An 18,100-nucleotide genomic window follows, 5' to 3' on the forward strand; every position below is an offset into this window, starting at 1 on the left:
GGTGACTTCATCTAGCTGAACTCTCTACAGGGTGATCGTTTCTCTGCAAGGTGATTTGTTTGTAGCTGAACTCTCTACAGGGTGATTTGTTTGTAGCTGAACTCTCCACAGGGTGGTTTCTTTGTAACTGAACTCTGATTTGCTTGTAGCTGAACTGTCTAAAATATTAACTGGTTGCTGCTGAACTCCCTACAGCATAACTTGCAATCTATAATGGGGTAAATCATGAACTAGGTGAATGCTCTATTAGGGTGAGTGTTCTATTAGAGTATCTCGATCTCGCATTTGCTACACGGAGTTGGCTTTGGAATCATAAGTCAGTGGTTTGTAAATCGATTGTTCTGTACTACTGCAAGTACCTTCTACGATGACTATTCCAGCTACATACCAATTTTCAGCTCACTGCTCTAAGCGGTTTGCTTGGTAGGCGTGAAAATTATTGGTATTTTTATTCACGAATCTCGATTGTGCAATTGTTACACACCTTCGGTTTCATGTCATATCTCCATGATCTTAATTTCGATTGTTTTCAAACTACCAAAGGGCACTCCTACAATGGTTGATCTATTCACAAACTGATTTTCAACTCATTCCATGAAGCGGTTTACCCTGTAGGCGTGACAACAAATCAATCTTGTTTTACGCGAATAAGCGATCATACCTCCTGAACCATTCACCGAATTTGCACCAAATTTGATATTAGGATTCTTCGTTGGACTCCCTTTATGTGTGCCACATTTCAAGGCAATCGGAATACGCGTTTGTGTTTTATAGCAATTTTTCAAAGTGTACGAAAAGACAAAGAATAAGAAGAAAAACAAAGAAATAAAATCAAACTTTTGGGCACTCATATCTCGGAAATGACTAAGGCGATTTTCTTCAAATTTTGTATGTGGGGTGGCCTACCTGGTGGGCACCTCTGCCGCAAAATTGGTTCCAATCGGATGAAGGATCACGGAGCTACAAAGGTATGAAAATCACGTTTTCTTTCTTCCTGTCAATGTTAATACTCACGGTGTGGCGCGCCGGCTTCTTGGGCCGCACGACATACCGTGTGTCTTGATTTGTAATATACTCTGCACTTGTTTTTTATAATATTATAGCTAAAGGCCTACAGCTATTGTTATTATAGTGACTGCCTTACTGATAAAAGGCCAAATGTTTATTGCTATATGTGACCGGATTTCATATAACAAGGCTTCCACACACACAAAATCCAACTTACGTTTTTACCAGAAATGGATTGCTGGTCTAATACATTATCATATTCCACACTGTACTTCCTTCAGGACTGGCAAGTCTGGTTTCTGTAGCAGCTTTCTTCCGACCCTGTCAAAGCTACAAGTGGGAGATTGGCACCATTAAATGGCCATGGCTTTGTGATAATGGTGTGTAGTGAGCTGGGACTTCACAGAGAGCTCACCAATATTGTTCTCAGTCAATTTGGAGTGATTTGAGGGCCATGGAGGGCCATGGAGAATCCAAACGTGGCCTCTGGATTCCAATCGTCTTCTTACTTCATTTTATACTCCTATATTTAGCCCACCCACCACCCCCACCCTCCCACCCTATTACTACCACCTGTGATATTATTACCCGCTTGAAAAAAGCTGCTCAAAACAGGGAAAATTTTGGGTATCAGAAATGTATACACCCACTCAGTGATAGCTAGTAAATAGATGAATAATTGGTGCAAATTTTGTTTGCACAGCTGTAGGCACTGGGAAGTTATTACACAATGATTACTGAAAATCGCTATATCTCCTAACAAAGCTTTGTGCGTCAAAGCCTTGTTTTGTCAAATTCAGTCACATATAGAGCTAGCAGGTATAAACTACAAATTCTGGGTTATGCAAATTTTCACTAGTATCTAAAAAATTGTTAACTTAAAAATGAAGTAGGGATCTATGCAATAAAAAGTAGTGGAACAAGAGATGAATGATGATATTACAGCATAGCTCAGTGGCAAAGTCCCTACTTTGGCATTGAACAAAATTATAGCTAATGTGCCAAAGTAGGGACTTTCACTGAGCTATGCTGTAATACTGTCATTCATCTCTTGTTTCGCTACTTTTTATTGCATAGTTCCCTACTTCATTTTTAAATTAACAATATTTATAATACTAGTTTGTTTAGTTCTTTGTTGTAGCGCAGCTAGTTACAGTGTAACTTGCGACTGTTCTATTAGAATACCATACATGACTGTTGTATTAGAGTGACTGTTTTATCAAGTCATGTGCAGCTAGCTAGACCAATAAGGGGTGAGGTCATCTTGTGTACTGTTAAGTAAATAGCTAGATTGTTAAGAGGTGTGGTTTCCGCACTCTATCACTATATGAAGGTTAAATACCTTTAAACCAAATTAATGTCGAGGATGACAGCAGCAGCATCGGGCAGTTGATCAGAGGGGGGAGGCAGTAATAGGAATAGTAGGGCATTAATAAGAATATATGCACAGGCGTAGTAACACGTGCCATATAATTGGCAGCTGGTGTGAGCATAGATATTATATACTACGCACATGGGATTGCGTACCAACTGTTAACACCTATCAACACAACAATCTGCATTGTACTTCAATATACTTAGTAATCGTAAACATCTCCTGTAAAACTGGCCACCTCCTGGTGATTTTAGTAATGCGAAAGATTTAACCTCTTCAACGTTTAGTAGACAGTACAAGGATACACTAGAACACCAAATTAATAGACTGAATTACCAATAAAACGCTTGAAATACAGCATAAACATCGTGAAAGTGATTTTACAAGCCTCAAACTCGCTGCATATTTCATCGAGCAACGACTCAGAAAACCAGGCTACAATCATCATGCCTATTTTAAACCATCTGTCTGTGTCCACTCAACCAACAGTGTTATAGTAAGTGACATATTTAGCCATTTAACAAGATCTGAAATCCCCAAACACCTTCCAAGCAACACGAAGCGGATACCACTGTTGTACTACTCAACTCGTTCCGATTTACTGGCTTCGATACTTAGCCGATTAGGACCTGTTCCCTAGCCATTAGAACTGTAGAGGGTAGCAGATATGATGCTATAAAACACCAGCACTATGTCACCTAGTACAACACTGGGTACAACACTTTCGCTGTAGACTACAAAGGAAAAGTGTTAACGAGTACAATGCGGATTGTTCCTTTGAAAACCGGCGGTACACAATCCCGGGTGCATAGTATATAATATCTATGGTGTGAGCAAGTGGTGGTTTAGAGTTAATAGTTTTAAAAGCGACCAAGATGCCAAAACGGACTCAAAGGCAGCAGTTCACATTGTGGTCATCCCAGAAGAAAACCGTGAAGGACGTCTCGAAGACGGCAACGAAGACTGCTGCTAAGAAGACAGAGGTCACGAAGACGACAATTAAGACTGCTGGTAAGAAAACAGCCGTACCTGTGTAGGAGAGCTCGGCTTCGATGATTCCCGTTACAGCGGGAAAGAAGAAAAGGAACAACAATGAATCCACCAGTGAGAAGTGACAGAAGACATGCTCATTGACGACGGCACGTAACGGCAGTTGTCAAAGCGTTGCCGCAATCAAGCGCCGTCATGCTGGCTTCACCACAAGAAGAGCATACAACGAGAAGAACCAGCCGTCGCACATCCGGAAACTCCCAGAAGTCCTACCGGTCTTCTCATCACCAAGGCAACAACAACCATGAAATGTCGTCAAGCAGCGAATCCAAAGAGAACAGTGACAATGATGACGCTGACAACGAAGACTTTTGTAAGAGTAATTGCAGACAACATGGCAATATAGTGTGTGTGGGAGTGATATTAGCCGCAATTTAATATCATACAAGTGTACTATCTATATAATATATGCCATAGTCTAGTCTCGTGCCCTGACCCCACCCGCTGTGTTGGGTGGGGTCTGGTGACTTACGCTACATTTTTGGGCCCGCCGCCATATTGGTTATGCATTTGTATCCATGGTTCCAGTCGTCCATCTTCGTTGTTTTAGCCTATCAAATCACATTACAGCTGAATTAAAGCGTCTGATTGGTCAGAAAGGAAAATGACATAGGGCTCAAAACTCTTGTGTTTGTCACTGGACCCTGCTCGGTGCGGTGGGTGGGGTCTGGGCACGAGACTAGCCATAGCCTTGCCTTCATGCTTTTATATAAAGTGTACTGTATGCTTGTTTCTTTATAAAGTGTACTGTATGCTTGCTTCTATATAAAGCACACTGCATGCAGATTAAACTTGTATACTGGCACATCCTTTCCTTCACTGTCTGTATATACCATCCTTAGCCTTGGACAAGCTCCCTGAGGGTGATGCACTCTACCATATTCAGCAGCTGGGATCTCATCATCAATCAGATCGACGACCTCATTAGTATTGACAGCTCCGACTTGGATATTACATACAAGACTGAGAAGCTAGAGTCCCCAGTTTTAATTAGTAATGGTCTCCTTCCCGTACCAGCTAGACTTGTGAGAAGGATAGAAGAAGGATTATTCATTGAGATGGCAGAGCTTTCGCCAAACTACCTCGACTCTGCCGAACTCAATACGGGAACCAACTTGGGTCACGCAAGCAACTCCCTGAGGTTTCTGACATAGTGGAATGGGTTGCTTTGGGATCTACATGGCAATTGTATCCCGCTCAAAGCCTAAATGTGTTGCTGACTTAATAAGCTATCAAAGCCTCATAATAAGAGCTTCACAGAACTGCCATGATGGTCAGTGGACTATCTATGACTGCCATTTCCACTTGAAGGCATCAGCTTCCCATACCAAGTAGTGGTCCATCATAGACATCACCATTTGGAACACAACATTTCCTGACAGAGGTATCAAGGGTTGTTAGCCACAAGGAACTATTCCTCATGACTTGCTCATTCCAAACCCCTCTCAGCGTTCAGCCCGCCAAAGTCAATTCCCTGCGAAGAAGACACCGATCTGTTTAGATTGGAATAACAATCCAAATGGGTGCACCTGAGCTGCTTGTCGTTACAAACACATGTGCTACCGGTGTGTCCACAACCCCAAGGTCCAGGATAAACACCATAAAGCCTCCCAGTTTACCTACAGACAAAAAGATCAGCAACATACGTAGTAACCAGTCATAATTTGCTGTTACTAACTTCATCCCGCTAACCATACCTTATGTAGACATGTAGACTCTCATCTAGCTAAACACTTCAACTTTGGGCAGCACCCCCCCTTGCTTCATGTACACTATATGCCTCATATGTACATTGCACTGCATTCATTTATGCATTTATGTACACTGTACGCTTGTGTATATATAATATATGTATATATAAGTCTACTCATAAGGGTCATAAGTCATCAGTATGAGACAGTATAGCTGCAACCCCTTGTCACGCAAAACCCAAGTGCAATAATATTCTAGAAATATATGCAAGCACACACAGGTTGCCTATCCTGATCATTGACAATTGCCTTTTGTCCCTTTACAGTAATGACAGTGGAGCACATCATTGACATGCACACTGATGACTTGCACTGCAATTATGCTGACTGGATCCAGGTGTGGACATCCCACTTGGATGGGCTACCAGTTTATGTCAAAGTACCACCTGCAGCCACAGCAATCTCCTCACCACTGAAGGTAAACAACTGGAAAAGGCTGCTGTCGGATCACCTAAACAGACCTTTAGTGGACTTTTTTATCAATGGAATAACTGAAGGATTCCGTATTGGTTTCAAGCAGCAATCCAAACTATTACAGTCTGCGAAACGAAATTTAACTTGTGCTCTCCAGTACCCAGGCACAGTAAAAAATTTGACCGAAGAAATTGCTGCTGGACGCGTTGCTGGTCCATTCCCAAAGTCCATAGTCCCACAAGCCCATGTCAGCCAGTTTGGTATCGTCCCCATAAATCACCAACCAAACAAGTGGAGGCTAATTGTGGACCTCTCTCACCCGACTGATGGCAGTGTCAATGGAGGAATTCCCAGAGCACTGTTCTTTGAAGTACATAACAGTAGACTCAGCTATTGAACAAATTAGGCAGATTGGCTATGGGACCCTCCTGGAAAAGATAGATATTAAAAGTGCCTTCCGCCTCCTACCTGTACATCCCGCGGATTGCCACCTTTTATCAGTGAGATGGGACCAACACATATTCATCGACACCTGTTTACCATTCAGGCTCAGGTCTGCCCCAAAATTGTTCAATGTTTTGGCTGACTTGCTGTCATGGATACTAAAACAGCAGCACATTTCTCCAGTCTTGCACTACCTGGATGATTTCCTCACTATGGGCCCTCAACAGTCCTCCACATGTGCCAATAACCTCACTGTGATCAAGGATATCTTGGGAATACCCCTTGCCCTGGAAAAGATTGAAAGCCCTTCACATTGTTTAACTTTCCTGGGGATCACACTAGATACTCAGTGCATGCAGGCCCGCTTGCCAGAAGACAAGTTGAAACGAATCTGCAAACAGGTGGCAGCCTGGCTATCATACAAAAAGACCACAAAAAGAGAGACCGGTAGGCCTTCTTCAGCATGCTACTAAGGTGGTTATTCCAGGAAGGACATTCGTTTCCAGAATGTACAGTGCAGCAGCATGTCTCAAGAGGTTATCCTATTTCACTGGTCTCACAAAAGACTTCCACTCAGACCTACGATGGTGGCAACTCTTTGCCACCCACTGGAATGAGCTGAGCTTTTTTGACTGCTCCTTACCTGACTACAGAATTCTCACAGGACTCTGGGGTTGCGGTGCAGTCTTTGGCACTCACTGGATACATTTGGCCTGGTTGAATGAATGGTCACAAAGGGATATAATGGCAAAGGAACTAGTCCCGATAGTGTTAAGCTGTGCAGTGTGGGGTCCACTGCTATCTGGCTCAAGAGTGGAATTTAAGTGTGGTAACAGCAGCGTTGTACGTTCAATCAACAAAGGCCCAAGGAGCCACTAGTTATACATTTATTACGATGTCTGTGGTTCTTTGCAGCTTATTTTGACATCAAAATAACAGCCTCTCATATCCCAGGCGTGCTGAACACTGCAGCAGACAAGCTCTCAAGAAACCAATCAAGGGAGTTTCTGTAGTCAAACCCCCACACTTCTAGGGTCCCAATGCTGATTCCAACACCTCTTCTAAAGATCATATCCCATCAAAGGCTGGACTGGACTTCCCCCTCCTTCCTGCGTCACTTCAGGCGCACCATAAATAGACTTCAGATGTACTCTCATTGACAACTGATACACCTTGTTAGCAAACTCGTACTTCATGATCTGTGTGTTGTATTCCTTCATATTCTGGTTTTATCACTTTAGTTGTATTTATATAAGAATACCCCCTAATCACTACAGTAGTTATATAAGATGTGCTTAGATAGATGGCTGTATCATTTACAGATCACGGGTGACCATTGAGTGTGGAGAACACCCATATTAATGGGCTGCTCGGTAAAGCTCAAAAGTTTTTACAGAATTTTCTACTAAGGTCAACCATGGAGCAGGTCGAAGGAAGTACTTGAAGTTCTGCAAGGGGGTAGGAATCATGCCAATCCCAACCTCAGAATGCACTCTGACACTCTTCATGACACACCTGGCTACTCATAATATCTCCCTTGCAACCATTAACCCTTTATTACCGAAGTTTTTTTTACAAAACCGCAAGTGTGAAAACTTTTATGGCTTGTGTGAACTGTGGGCGATACGAGTGGACCCCACCCATTAATTAACCCATCAAGCTATATACCGTTTGATAGCCATCTCTCTCTTCTACCAACACAGCTAGAATACTTACAGATCACACACACAACTCACGCGCTATGAAGCGAAGAAAGCGTATCTTCTCCGTATCGCCATGGCATTGAAAGATGGGCGCCGCCATCTTACTAATCAACGCGATGACATCACACTATTTATTTTAGAATCCTTATCACGTGGGGAAAGGAGTAATTCCAACTAAAGCCTCCTAGTAGCAGGGAGAAGGCGAACATGGTGTTTTAAACAGGTATTATTGTTTTGTATACGCTATTTTATATTGCCAAGTGCCATAACTTGCCCATGCTTCTTCCTATCGCCGAACGGTAAACTTCATTAAAAACGCCCGGTCCTTCTGAGCAGTTTGGTAACAATTTCAGCTTCGTAGCCCCTAGGAAAAAGGAGTTATGGCTCCGTTTATAAAGGGCACTCGTTATGGCAATATATTAGCCATTCGATAATAAAGGGTTAAAGTCTACCTATCAGCAGTCTGTCACAGGTACCTCTGCAGAAGCCTACATAATCACTTCAACCAACAACTCACACCCCGGCTTCAACTCATTCTCAGAGGTATTAAGAGGCAGCAAGCATGTATTCACCCTGTCAGAAGGCGCCTGCCCATAACAATCCAGATGCTTCACAGAATCAGAAACCTACTATCAAAGAGAACGCCTTCTTACATGAACACCACACTCTGGGCTATGTGCTGCCTAACCTTCTTTTTCTTAAGATTCGGTGATAGTCTGGTAGACAGCAGGGTAAAGTTTGCAAAATGGTCTATAGTTTATTTTAATGCACTTTTGGATTATTCTGTATACCTAAAGTAATATTCCACCTGCTGGACTGGTGTCAGCCTTGGGCATCTTGTCATAGCAACCAAAGTTTAATTAGCTGCATAGCAACCATACAAATTTCACAAAATAGCTTCTGTGGGTTTCAGTTTTACCCAAAATTGTTTGATAATCTGGCTATTTAACAAATCTGAGGTATTACAATTGATGTCAGATAAAACCTGAATAATTAAATAGTCCCATAAACCCCTGAAAGCATCATTATGCATACCGTAGTTACGTATGTCTCAATAACTGTCATAGGCCCTGTAGGCACAAACTACACCCTGTCACACAGCAGGACGTATCTCAGTATTGGAGTGAAATATATGCATTCTGCTACTTGTATTATAAAGCCAATCAATTTCTTAATACCTGCTTAAATTTTCAAAGCTATAGCACATTGGTACATAAAGGTATGGGTGATTAAAGTTTGAAAAGTAGATAAATTTTATGTGCTCACATGCCCTATATTCACAGGCCCATTCACATTTGCTCTCTTGACTTTCTTTAGTTTGCTTATTTTAACAAATGTTTGTTTCAGCTTAAGCTATACTATGTTGGTTACCATCACTATTAGACTTGAGAGAACAAACACAGTTTTGTGGTAGGAAATTTAATTCTGGCCTTTTCCTGTTAATGCTTCTAAATGAATCAAGTGTCTTGGTGATAATGATTTGCCTCTTTTCGGTTTTGCTGGTGTGGAAAAAGCTCAGTTAATACACTCTTTCTCTATCTAAAGTCCATGAAGTGCAAAAATATTATCAGGTGAAGTATTACAAAATGTTAAATAACATTGGTGCTAATGATAGAATTTGAGTTTTATACATAAAGATGTTAAATGTACAGGGAGTTTGTAAAAGACGGAATAAGGAATAACGGAATAACTCGCATCACAACGAATGGGCATTTATATGGCTTATGCAATGTTAGGGTGATTGTACTGTTACAGCTGTGAACTCATCCCTCGTATATATCCTTACAATGTAAGGTGATTGCGTGTACTGTTACAGCTGTGAACTACACTGCTTTCTCACTCATAGATGTCCTAGCGAAATGATTACTATACGCTCTTACTACTACTGTATATGTAGCTAAGCTAGAATATACAGTAGTTAGCTATTAGTTTCGTTTTCGAGTCTTCATCCTTCCAGTGGAGGGATGAAACGAAACGACTGTCACGCCCCCTTTGCTCATGACGTTGGTACCATACTTAACATACAGTACCCGCTTACGAAGTGCAAAATTACATTTGATTATAGCTCTTACTAGCTACTACTGTATGTAAAGTATGGTACCAATGTCGCGAGCAAAAGGGGGTGTGACAACCGTTTCGTTTCATCCCTCCACTGGAAGGATGAAGACTTAAAACGAAACTAATAGCTAACTACTGTATATTCTAGCTGTGCTAGCGCAATGATACTTAGCTACATACAGTAGTAGTAAGAGCGTATGATAGTAATCACTTCGCTAGGACGGCTATGAGCGACGAAGCAGTGTAGTTCACAACTGTAACAGTACACGCAATCACCCTACATTGTAAGGATATCTACGAGGGATGAGTTAACAGCTGTAACAGTACAATCACCCTAACATTGCATAAGCCATATAAATGCCCATTCGTTGTGATGCGAGTTATTCCGTTATTCCGCTATTCCTTATTCCACCTTTTACAAACTCCCAAATGTACAAGTATGTAGATCATCAAATGTAAGCTCAATAACTAGTACTTGCTATATACTTGCAGAGTATGTCACAAAGTACTCACTATACAGTATGTGTGTTCTTCATCTATGCTTATTAACTGCCTGGTGTTTAGATTATTCATACCTGCTCTACTATCATCTGGCTAACTTAGCTTATTTTCCAGAAATAATGGAAGTTATGCCTTGTTTGGGGCATCATATGTGGTATCCATACAGTAGAGTAGCTGCCTCTTGTACCCCCTATATACCCTGAAATGTGGACACTGTGATAACCAGAATATTATTTTGTCTAAGGTCCCATTTGTATAAACACACATACAATAGCCTCTGAGATCAGGATAACTTTCCAATAAAAACAGCATAGTGGGGTCTCAGAATAATATCGTGAGAACCTCTAGCTATATTTTATGTATGTAGCTAGAGGATCTCACAATACTATTCTGAAGCCTCTAAGATCAGGACAACTTTCCAATAAGAACAGTATAGTGGAGTCTTAAGGTGTCAAGAATAGTGTTGTGAAGGTCTCTGGCCATATAAAAGAATATGATTCAGTGAAAGCAACAAAAGGTACAGACAGAGGTGATTGAGCAGAAGTGGGTAACAACAGACATAACTTCAGTACAAAGGGCATGTGATGATCTATTTACTGTACATAAAAATATTGATTAAGAGGTAGCACACAGTCATACATACGTGTGTGTGTTTTTAAGGCGTGCTATTCTCCTACACTTTAATGCTGCTCCTCTTGCATGAGAATTTGGTAACCTTATAATTTGGCATGCAAGAGAGAACTTTCAATGATATAAAAGTGCTCAACGTACCAGTCATTTTGTGACCAAATGTGCAAGAAAAATCTTCTACACACCATAAATTACCACTTTAATGATTCGTAACTAAATTTAGATTTGAAATAAGTTATTGATTGAAATTTTGTCAGCTGTGAGCCATAACATAGAGCATTGGAGGAAGAAAATTTCAGAAACAAAGTTATCCATACAATTGAGAATTGCATGTGGAAGACACAAATGCAGCCTTTAAGAGCATCCATCGCATTATATTGCACAAACAAAATTACACTTAAAAGTCTTTCCTGTTGCCACCTATACTGTATTTGCTCCACTAATGATTTCCTCCATCGGCATTTATCAACAGCATATATTGGGGTGGTCAGCAACAGCCTGTCGTATACACACACATGCGGTACAAATTGGCTATTCTGTCTGCAGCTTGGCTATTTTGGCATGGATCCCATCATTACTACTTTACATGTACTCTATTTAAGGAAGAAAGTCAAGCTGATGTTGAAAACAGAACTTAGACAATTTACTTATATCTAAAACCATTTAGTTAATGAGATTACATTAATTTAACTAGTATAAATTTACTTAATCGCTCAGCATAAAAGTAATAGTGAACTTGTTCATTCCAGTCACCTCTGGCAGGCCTGTCTTATTAAGGAGGTGGTTGCATTAAACATGTTAAGGTCACTGTGTACACAAATAACACAATTAGGAGACTGTTACAATAGTCAGTTTAAATCAGGTGACCTTATTATACAGTGATCCAGTTGGATAGGTTTCATTGTCTAGTTGAATATTAGAAGTATTGCACAATCACAAATGCCATAAAATACCAGTAAAGCAAACAGGCATAACACAGAATGTGATGAAAGGAATCAAATGAAATTTGGTGTATGACTTTGACTCATGATGCACTGTCTTTGTGCCTATTTTGAAGAAATTTGAAAAGAGTGGGTTAACATTTTAATTTCTTTGATAATTTTGCATCGAATGACCAAAATACTAGGATTTCCTGAGTTAATATCCCAATTTTCCCAATGCTGACGGAGGTCCAGCAGGTGGTTTTGAGTAGGCCATAGTATGGAGAAATATTTTGTGACATAAAATAAACTATAGACCATATTGCAAGGTTCAGCCAAAAAAGCCACTTATTCTACCGGACTATGAGTTCACAATCCCCACAGAAGGCTCATACGACTCCTCTTGTCATCTGTCACTGGCAGATATTGCTGTTGATAGCAGAGAAAAGCCCGGGTATTACAACTGTTCCTGAAGCAATCAAAGACAGATCCATTCAAGCAGGGTGCCAAAGTATACTTGGGCGCTACCGACAGTACTATTTTCCCAGTCCTATCATACCTGGCAAAGAGGAACAGCCAGCCCGGTCCACTCTTTATCACCAAGGAGGGCAAAGGTTGGACGTCGACTATATTTTGTGCAGCTCTCAAGTCTCCTTTGGTAGAACTTAAGGTAGACAAGCAATCCTACAGCACCCACAGTTTCCGCATAGGGGCGGCAACATCTGCTTCATTATCAAACATGTCAGATACTCACATACAGCTGCTAGGTCATTGGCGAAGCAATGCATTCCAGCAATACATTAAGCCCCCTCCCAGCGAAGTAGCAAGATTCTCGAAGACTCTGGTAATGGGGAATCAGTGACACACTAGAGTTAACTTCTTATATATACTGTCTTTAGTGCATTCACATATGGTAGAATTGTGTCACATGTATGAATTGTGTATGTATGCAGTTATGTGAATTCAATACATGTGTGTGGGTGTCATTATGAGCACATTCATGCTTGGCTTTCAACCCTGCAGACCAGCAGGCTTGGAACCCACACATTTATCCAGACACTTGGGTGAAAGGCTGCCCCCTTTGGCTGCCTTTCTGTGGCTTAAAGGAAGGAATCTGGGGTGTAGAAAACCTCTGGGCACCAAATTCCTTCCCTTGCCCAAGTACTGGTCTATCTTGAAGAACAGGGTCTTACAGACATTTGACCTCAAAACTTAATACAAAAATTGGTTTAACCCAATATGGCAGCCGAGACCAAATACACTTACCAAACCGCCACCACAAGCATCGGTTTGTCGGTGGCAAAGAGCTACCTTGCAGCAACCTAGAGGCAGTGATACATGTAGGAAGGTTAGTCAAGTGATTGACATTAAATAAAGTTTAAATACCTTTAAACCAAGTTAATGTCGAGGATGAGAGCAGCAGCATCAGGCAGTCAATCAGAAGGGGAGGCAGTAATAGGAATAGTAGGGCATTAATAAGAATATGTGCACATGCGCAATAACATGTGCTGTATAATTGGCAGCTGGTGTGAGCAAGTGGTGGTTTAGAGTTAACCCTCCTCTCCCACCCTCAATTGTTTATTTACTTTGGCATAAAGGGTGATCACAGTAGCGGCATGTGTAGCTGTATTTACATTTGCTGTCTCATGCTTTACAATTCTTAGACATATGGTTACATGCTGCTGATACATGAGCTACATATAAAGTGCTTACATTGCTGTGCTGCCACATTATTCTCATGCTGTTGATACATTCAGGTATATGGTGTACAGTGTTCACAGGATACTAATATTTGTAGATATGTATGTGTGTCGTTTATATACACAGAACATCTTTGTTATGGTTTCATATATTTCCTACAGGCTACTGATACAGTATTGTCCAAGCATTCAGCATCCCTATACATTATATTGCTTGTATGTTCATACATGTGTTGTATTTTTTTACTGCATATCAAGCAACTAGCAGCTGCTTTTCAAAGTGGGAGTGTTGGAATGTGGCTCCTATTTGGGTCAATGTCAGCTCCTCAAAATGGGAGTGTTGACATGCGGCTCTTCCATGGGTCAATGTCAGCTCCTTTTAAGTGGGAGTGTTGTCATGCGGCTTCTTTATGGGTCAATGTCAGCTCCTCAAAATATGGGAGTGTCGACATCCGACTCTTTCATGAGTCAATGTCAGCTCCTCAAGTGGGAGTGTTGACATGTGGCTCTGTTAAGGGTCAATGTCAGCACCCCTAACAGGAGTGTTGACACCTAGCTCAGCCATGGGTTAGTGTCAGCTCCTTGTTATGAGAGGTGTAACACGCTGCTTGTAGCAAGTGTTGCCTCTCAGATAAGCATGGTGAGGTGCAGCTCTCTATGGGCTCGCTTCAGCTCCTTATCTCCAGAGAGCTCCAGCATAGCGTTCACCAAAACAAGTGCTGTCTCTCAAATTGGAGTGTTGGCTTACTGCTCTCTAATGAGCAAGGGTCAGCTCCACACATGTCAGAGGGCACACCAGCATGCTGTCACGCTTTGTGTCAATGTTGGTCGTGTTGCTCTGATGCAGAGCATTACAAGGGCTCTAGCTGCTTATGCAGCATCTCCATTCCTGATAGAGGGAATGTGATAGTACTGGGTCTCAATTAGGATGGCTGTCATACAATATATATATATATTTGTATCACCCCACGCAAGGCTTAAAGGAAGGAATCTGGGGCGTAGAAAACCTCTGGGAACCAGATTCCTTCCTTTGCCCAAGTACCGGTCTATCTTGAAAAACAGGGACTTAGAGACATTTGACCTCAAATTTAATACAAAAATTGGTTTAACCCAATATGGCAGCCAAGACCATGCAAGTACACTTACCACCACCACAAACATCAGTCTGTCGGTGGCGAAGCACTACCTTGCAGCAACCTAGAGGCAGTAATACATGTAGGAAGGTTAGTCAAGTGATCGACATTAATAGTTCACCTAGATCTTTATTTTTCAGCTTATCACGTAATTTTAGATTACAGAATGACTAGCAAACACAAAAAAGCAAAATTAACTCTACTACTATAATTACACTACCACTACTACTACTACTACTACTACTACTACTACTACTACTACTACTACTACTACTACTACTACTACTACTACTACGGATTTAATGAAATTCTACATGTACAACACATTGTACAGACAATAGTAATGATGTAACAAGCCAAAGCCTAAGCTACATCATACACAAATTAACATTCCTAAGAACGTCAACTGTTCCAAGAATGGCTGCCTTCTGCAAGGTGGCAAAAACTACTTCATTATAGGCTGGAATCTTCTTCAGATGGCTCTTCTGATTCTTTGATGTTGATGGTATAAAGGAGTATTTGTAGGTGTCAGTGTTACAAAATGGTTCGATGAGTCTGAACATATGGCATGATCTGGTCTGCTACTACTACTACTACTACTACTACTACTACTACTACTACTACTACTACTACTACTACTACTACTACTACTACTACTACTACTACTACTACTACTACTACTACTACTACTACTACTACTACTACTACTACTACTACTACTACTACTACTACTACTACTACTACTACTACTACTACTACTACTACTACTACTACTACTACTACTACTACTACTACTACTACTACTACTACTACTACTACTACTACTACTACTACTACTACTACTACTACTACTACTACTACTACTACTACTACTACTACTACTACTACTACTACTACTACTACTACTACTACTACTACTACTACTACTACTACTACTACTACAGATTTGATAAAATTTAACATGTACCATTGTACAGACAATAATGGTGAAACAAGCAAAGCCTAAGTTACACCACATGTAAATTGATATTATTAAGAACATTAACTGTTCCCAATATGGCTGCCTTTTGTAAGTTAGCAAAAGTTAATTGGGTAAAGGCTGGAATCTTCTCCAAATGTCTCTTCTGGTTATTTGAAACCACTCCAGACACTCCAAACACAACAGGAATAATCACTGCCGGCTGACAGTAAGTTCTTGACATCTCTCCAGCTAATCTTTGATATTTTGTGATCTTCTCATTTTCTTTATCCAGTACATTAATGTCAGCCGGGCAAGAGACCTCTATTAATAAAATCTTCTCTGGAGTCTCCTTCAAAAACACTACCAGGTCTGGACGATTGCTCGGGATGTGGGACACGGTGATGATTTCAAAGTCCCACAACATCTTGATGCTGGCATTCTCAACCACTGGCAATGGTTGGTGAGAGTACCAATTATTGGCAATTTCACCAATGCCGAAAGTATGACATAGATGCCAGTGAATCACCGATGCCACTAAGTTATGGCGAAGGATATAACTTGTTGGTGCTAGCATTGGACACCCTGCCATCAGATGTTGAATAGTTTCCTCATGACTGCTACATAAGCGACACATCAAAGTTGGTACTGACAGATTCATTATTTTTGCCTCATACACCCTAGTCCTCACAACCTGGTCCTGAATAGCAAAGATGGTGCTTTCTGATTCACTATGTAAAAACTCACAAAGCCAACGAAAACTTCTAGATAGATCCACAGGGTTGGAACCACACCAGTTAATAAACTTACCATGTAATGGCTTATTCTTCAAAGTCTCCCAACGAGACACCTTCTGACGATCACAGACTAAATTCTTTATTTCATCAGCTGTAGCCTGAGTTAGATCAATATCAACAGATAATGCTGCGACATAAGCATCCGCCCTTGAGCAGACTGATTTGCGTGATGGCAACAACACATCTAGCAGATGGCACATTTTAACTAAAGCATCATCAGATGTTCTCAAATGATGTGCCAGCAGAATGACACGGCAACGATAAAGATCCTCAACATTTGACAAACCCCTACCACCCAAGCAATGAGGAAGATAGAGTCGTTCCACAGCAGAGCAAGGATGCAGACTTCTAGATGTTACCATCATCTTACGTACCAAAATATCAAACTGTGTAATCTCAGCCACAGTCCAATCAACAATCCCAAAGCCATATGATAGCACTGGTATACAAAAAGAGTTAGTAGCTTGCACCTTAAAACGTGCATGTAGAAAACTACTCCAGATCAGATTAAGTCTACTTTTAAACTCACTAAGTACAACATCCTTAGAGTGGGCATGATCAATCCCACCTCCTTCAGGAAAACCCAAGTAGCGATACAAACCAGCAGTCTTCAACTCAGGAATCTCAGGGCCTCTCATTATAGGCATTAAGCCAGTCTGAACACTCTTTCCCCTCTTGATGGTCAACTTCGCACACTTTGAAATTCCAAAACTCATTTGGATAGCGTCTGAAAACCTCTGGACTGTATCCACCAACTTATAAAGACTCTCATCATTCCGAGCAAACAATTTTAAATCGTCCATATACAAAAGATGGGTCAAATATACATCAGAACTCACCTTATAACCATCAAGTCGGTCCAACAAATAACTCAGCGGGTTTAAAGCAAGACAAAACAGCAGAGAGCTTAATGTGTCCCCCTGAAAAATTCCACATCTGACAGACACAGTAGATAACTGCACTGGTGTAGTGTTTGGCATGTGAAGGAATAAAGTTGTCCGCCATAAAGGCAACAGCAGCTGCAAACAAGTGATTAAAACTGGAGGAAAATTAAAAAGATGTAAACATTCAATTATCCAATTGTGTGGCACTGAGTCAAATGCTTTTTTATAATCTATCCATGCCACTGACAAGGAGCGATTCTTATTGTGTACCTGGTGCCAGACACGATTAGATAATAGCAGGTAATCAGTGCATCCATATTGACCCTTAGCACAGCCCTTTTGTGCAGAATGAATTAATTGGTTAGCTTCACAATGGTCAAACATCAACGAAGTTGTACATCCTGTCCAGATCTTGTATACAATATTTAAGCAAGTAATAGGACGAAAGTTTTGTGGATTAGTTGGATCATTAGTTTTGAGTATCAACAGAGTTCTACCAAGAGGTAACCAGGATGGAACACTCTGCTCATCTTGTAGAAATCTATCAAATATACGACACAAATAAGAATGAACAGATCCAAATCATTTCCACCAAAAACCCTGAATTCCGTCAAGCCCAGGGGAGGCCCAGTTCCTCAGCTTCTTCAGGGTCGTGGTAAACACATTACTATCAATACAAGGTGTCAGCACTGTATGTGAGGACTCCACAAACTCTTCCCGCAATTGGGACAACCAGGGAGTCCTTAAGTCTGCACTAGACTGTTTTTCAAAGAT

The 18,100-nt window shown here is 41.0% G+C and overlaps 1 protein-coding gene across 1 annotated transcript in view; it reads left to right on the forward strand.

Annotated features, from left to right (window-relative positions):
• LOC136250635 (E3 ubiquitin-protein ligase rnf213-alpha-like) overlaps positions 1 to 18,100 on the forward strand; it is a 486,640-nt gene that overhangs the window by 123,004 nt on the left and 345,536 nt on the right. The window lies entirely within an intron of this gene.

Source organism: Dysidea avara, chromosome 3 (assembly GCF_963678975.1).
Source record: "Dysidea avara chromosome 3, odDysAvar1.4, whole genome shotgun sequence".
Classification (NCBI taxonomy): domain Eukaryota; kingdom Metazoa; phylum Porifera; class Demospongiae; order Dictyoceratida; family Dysideidae; genus Dysidea; species Dysidea avara.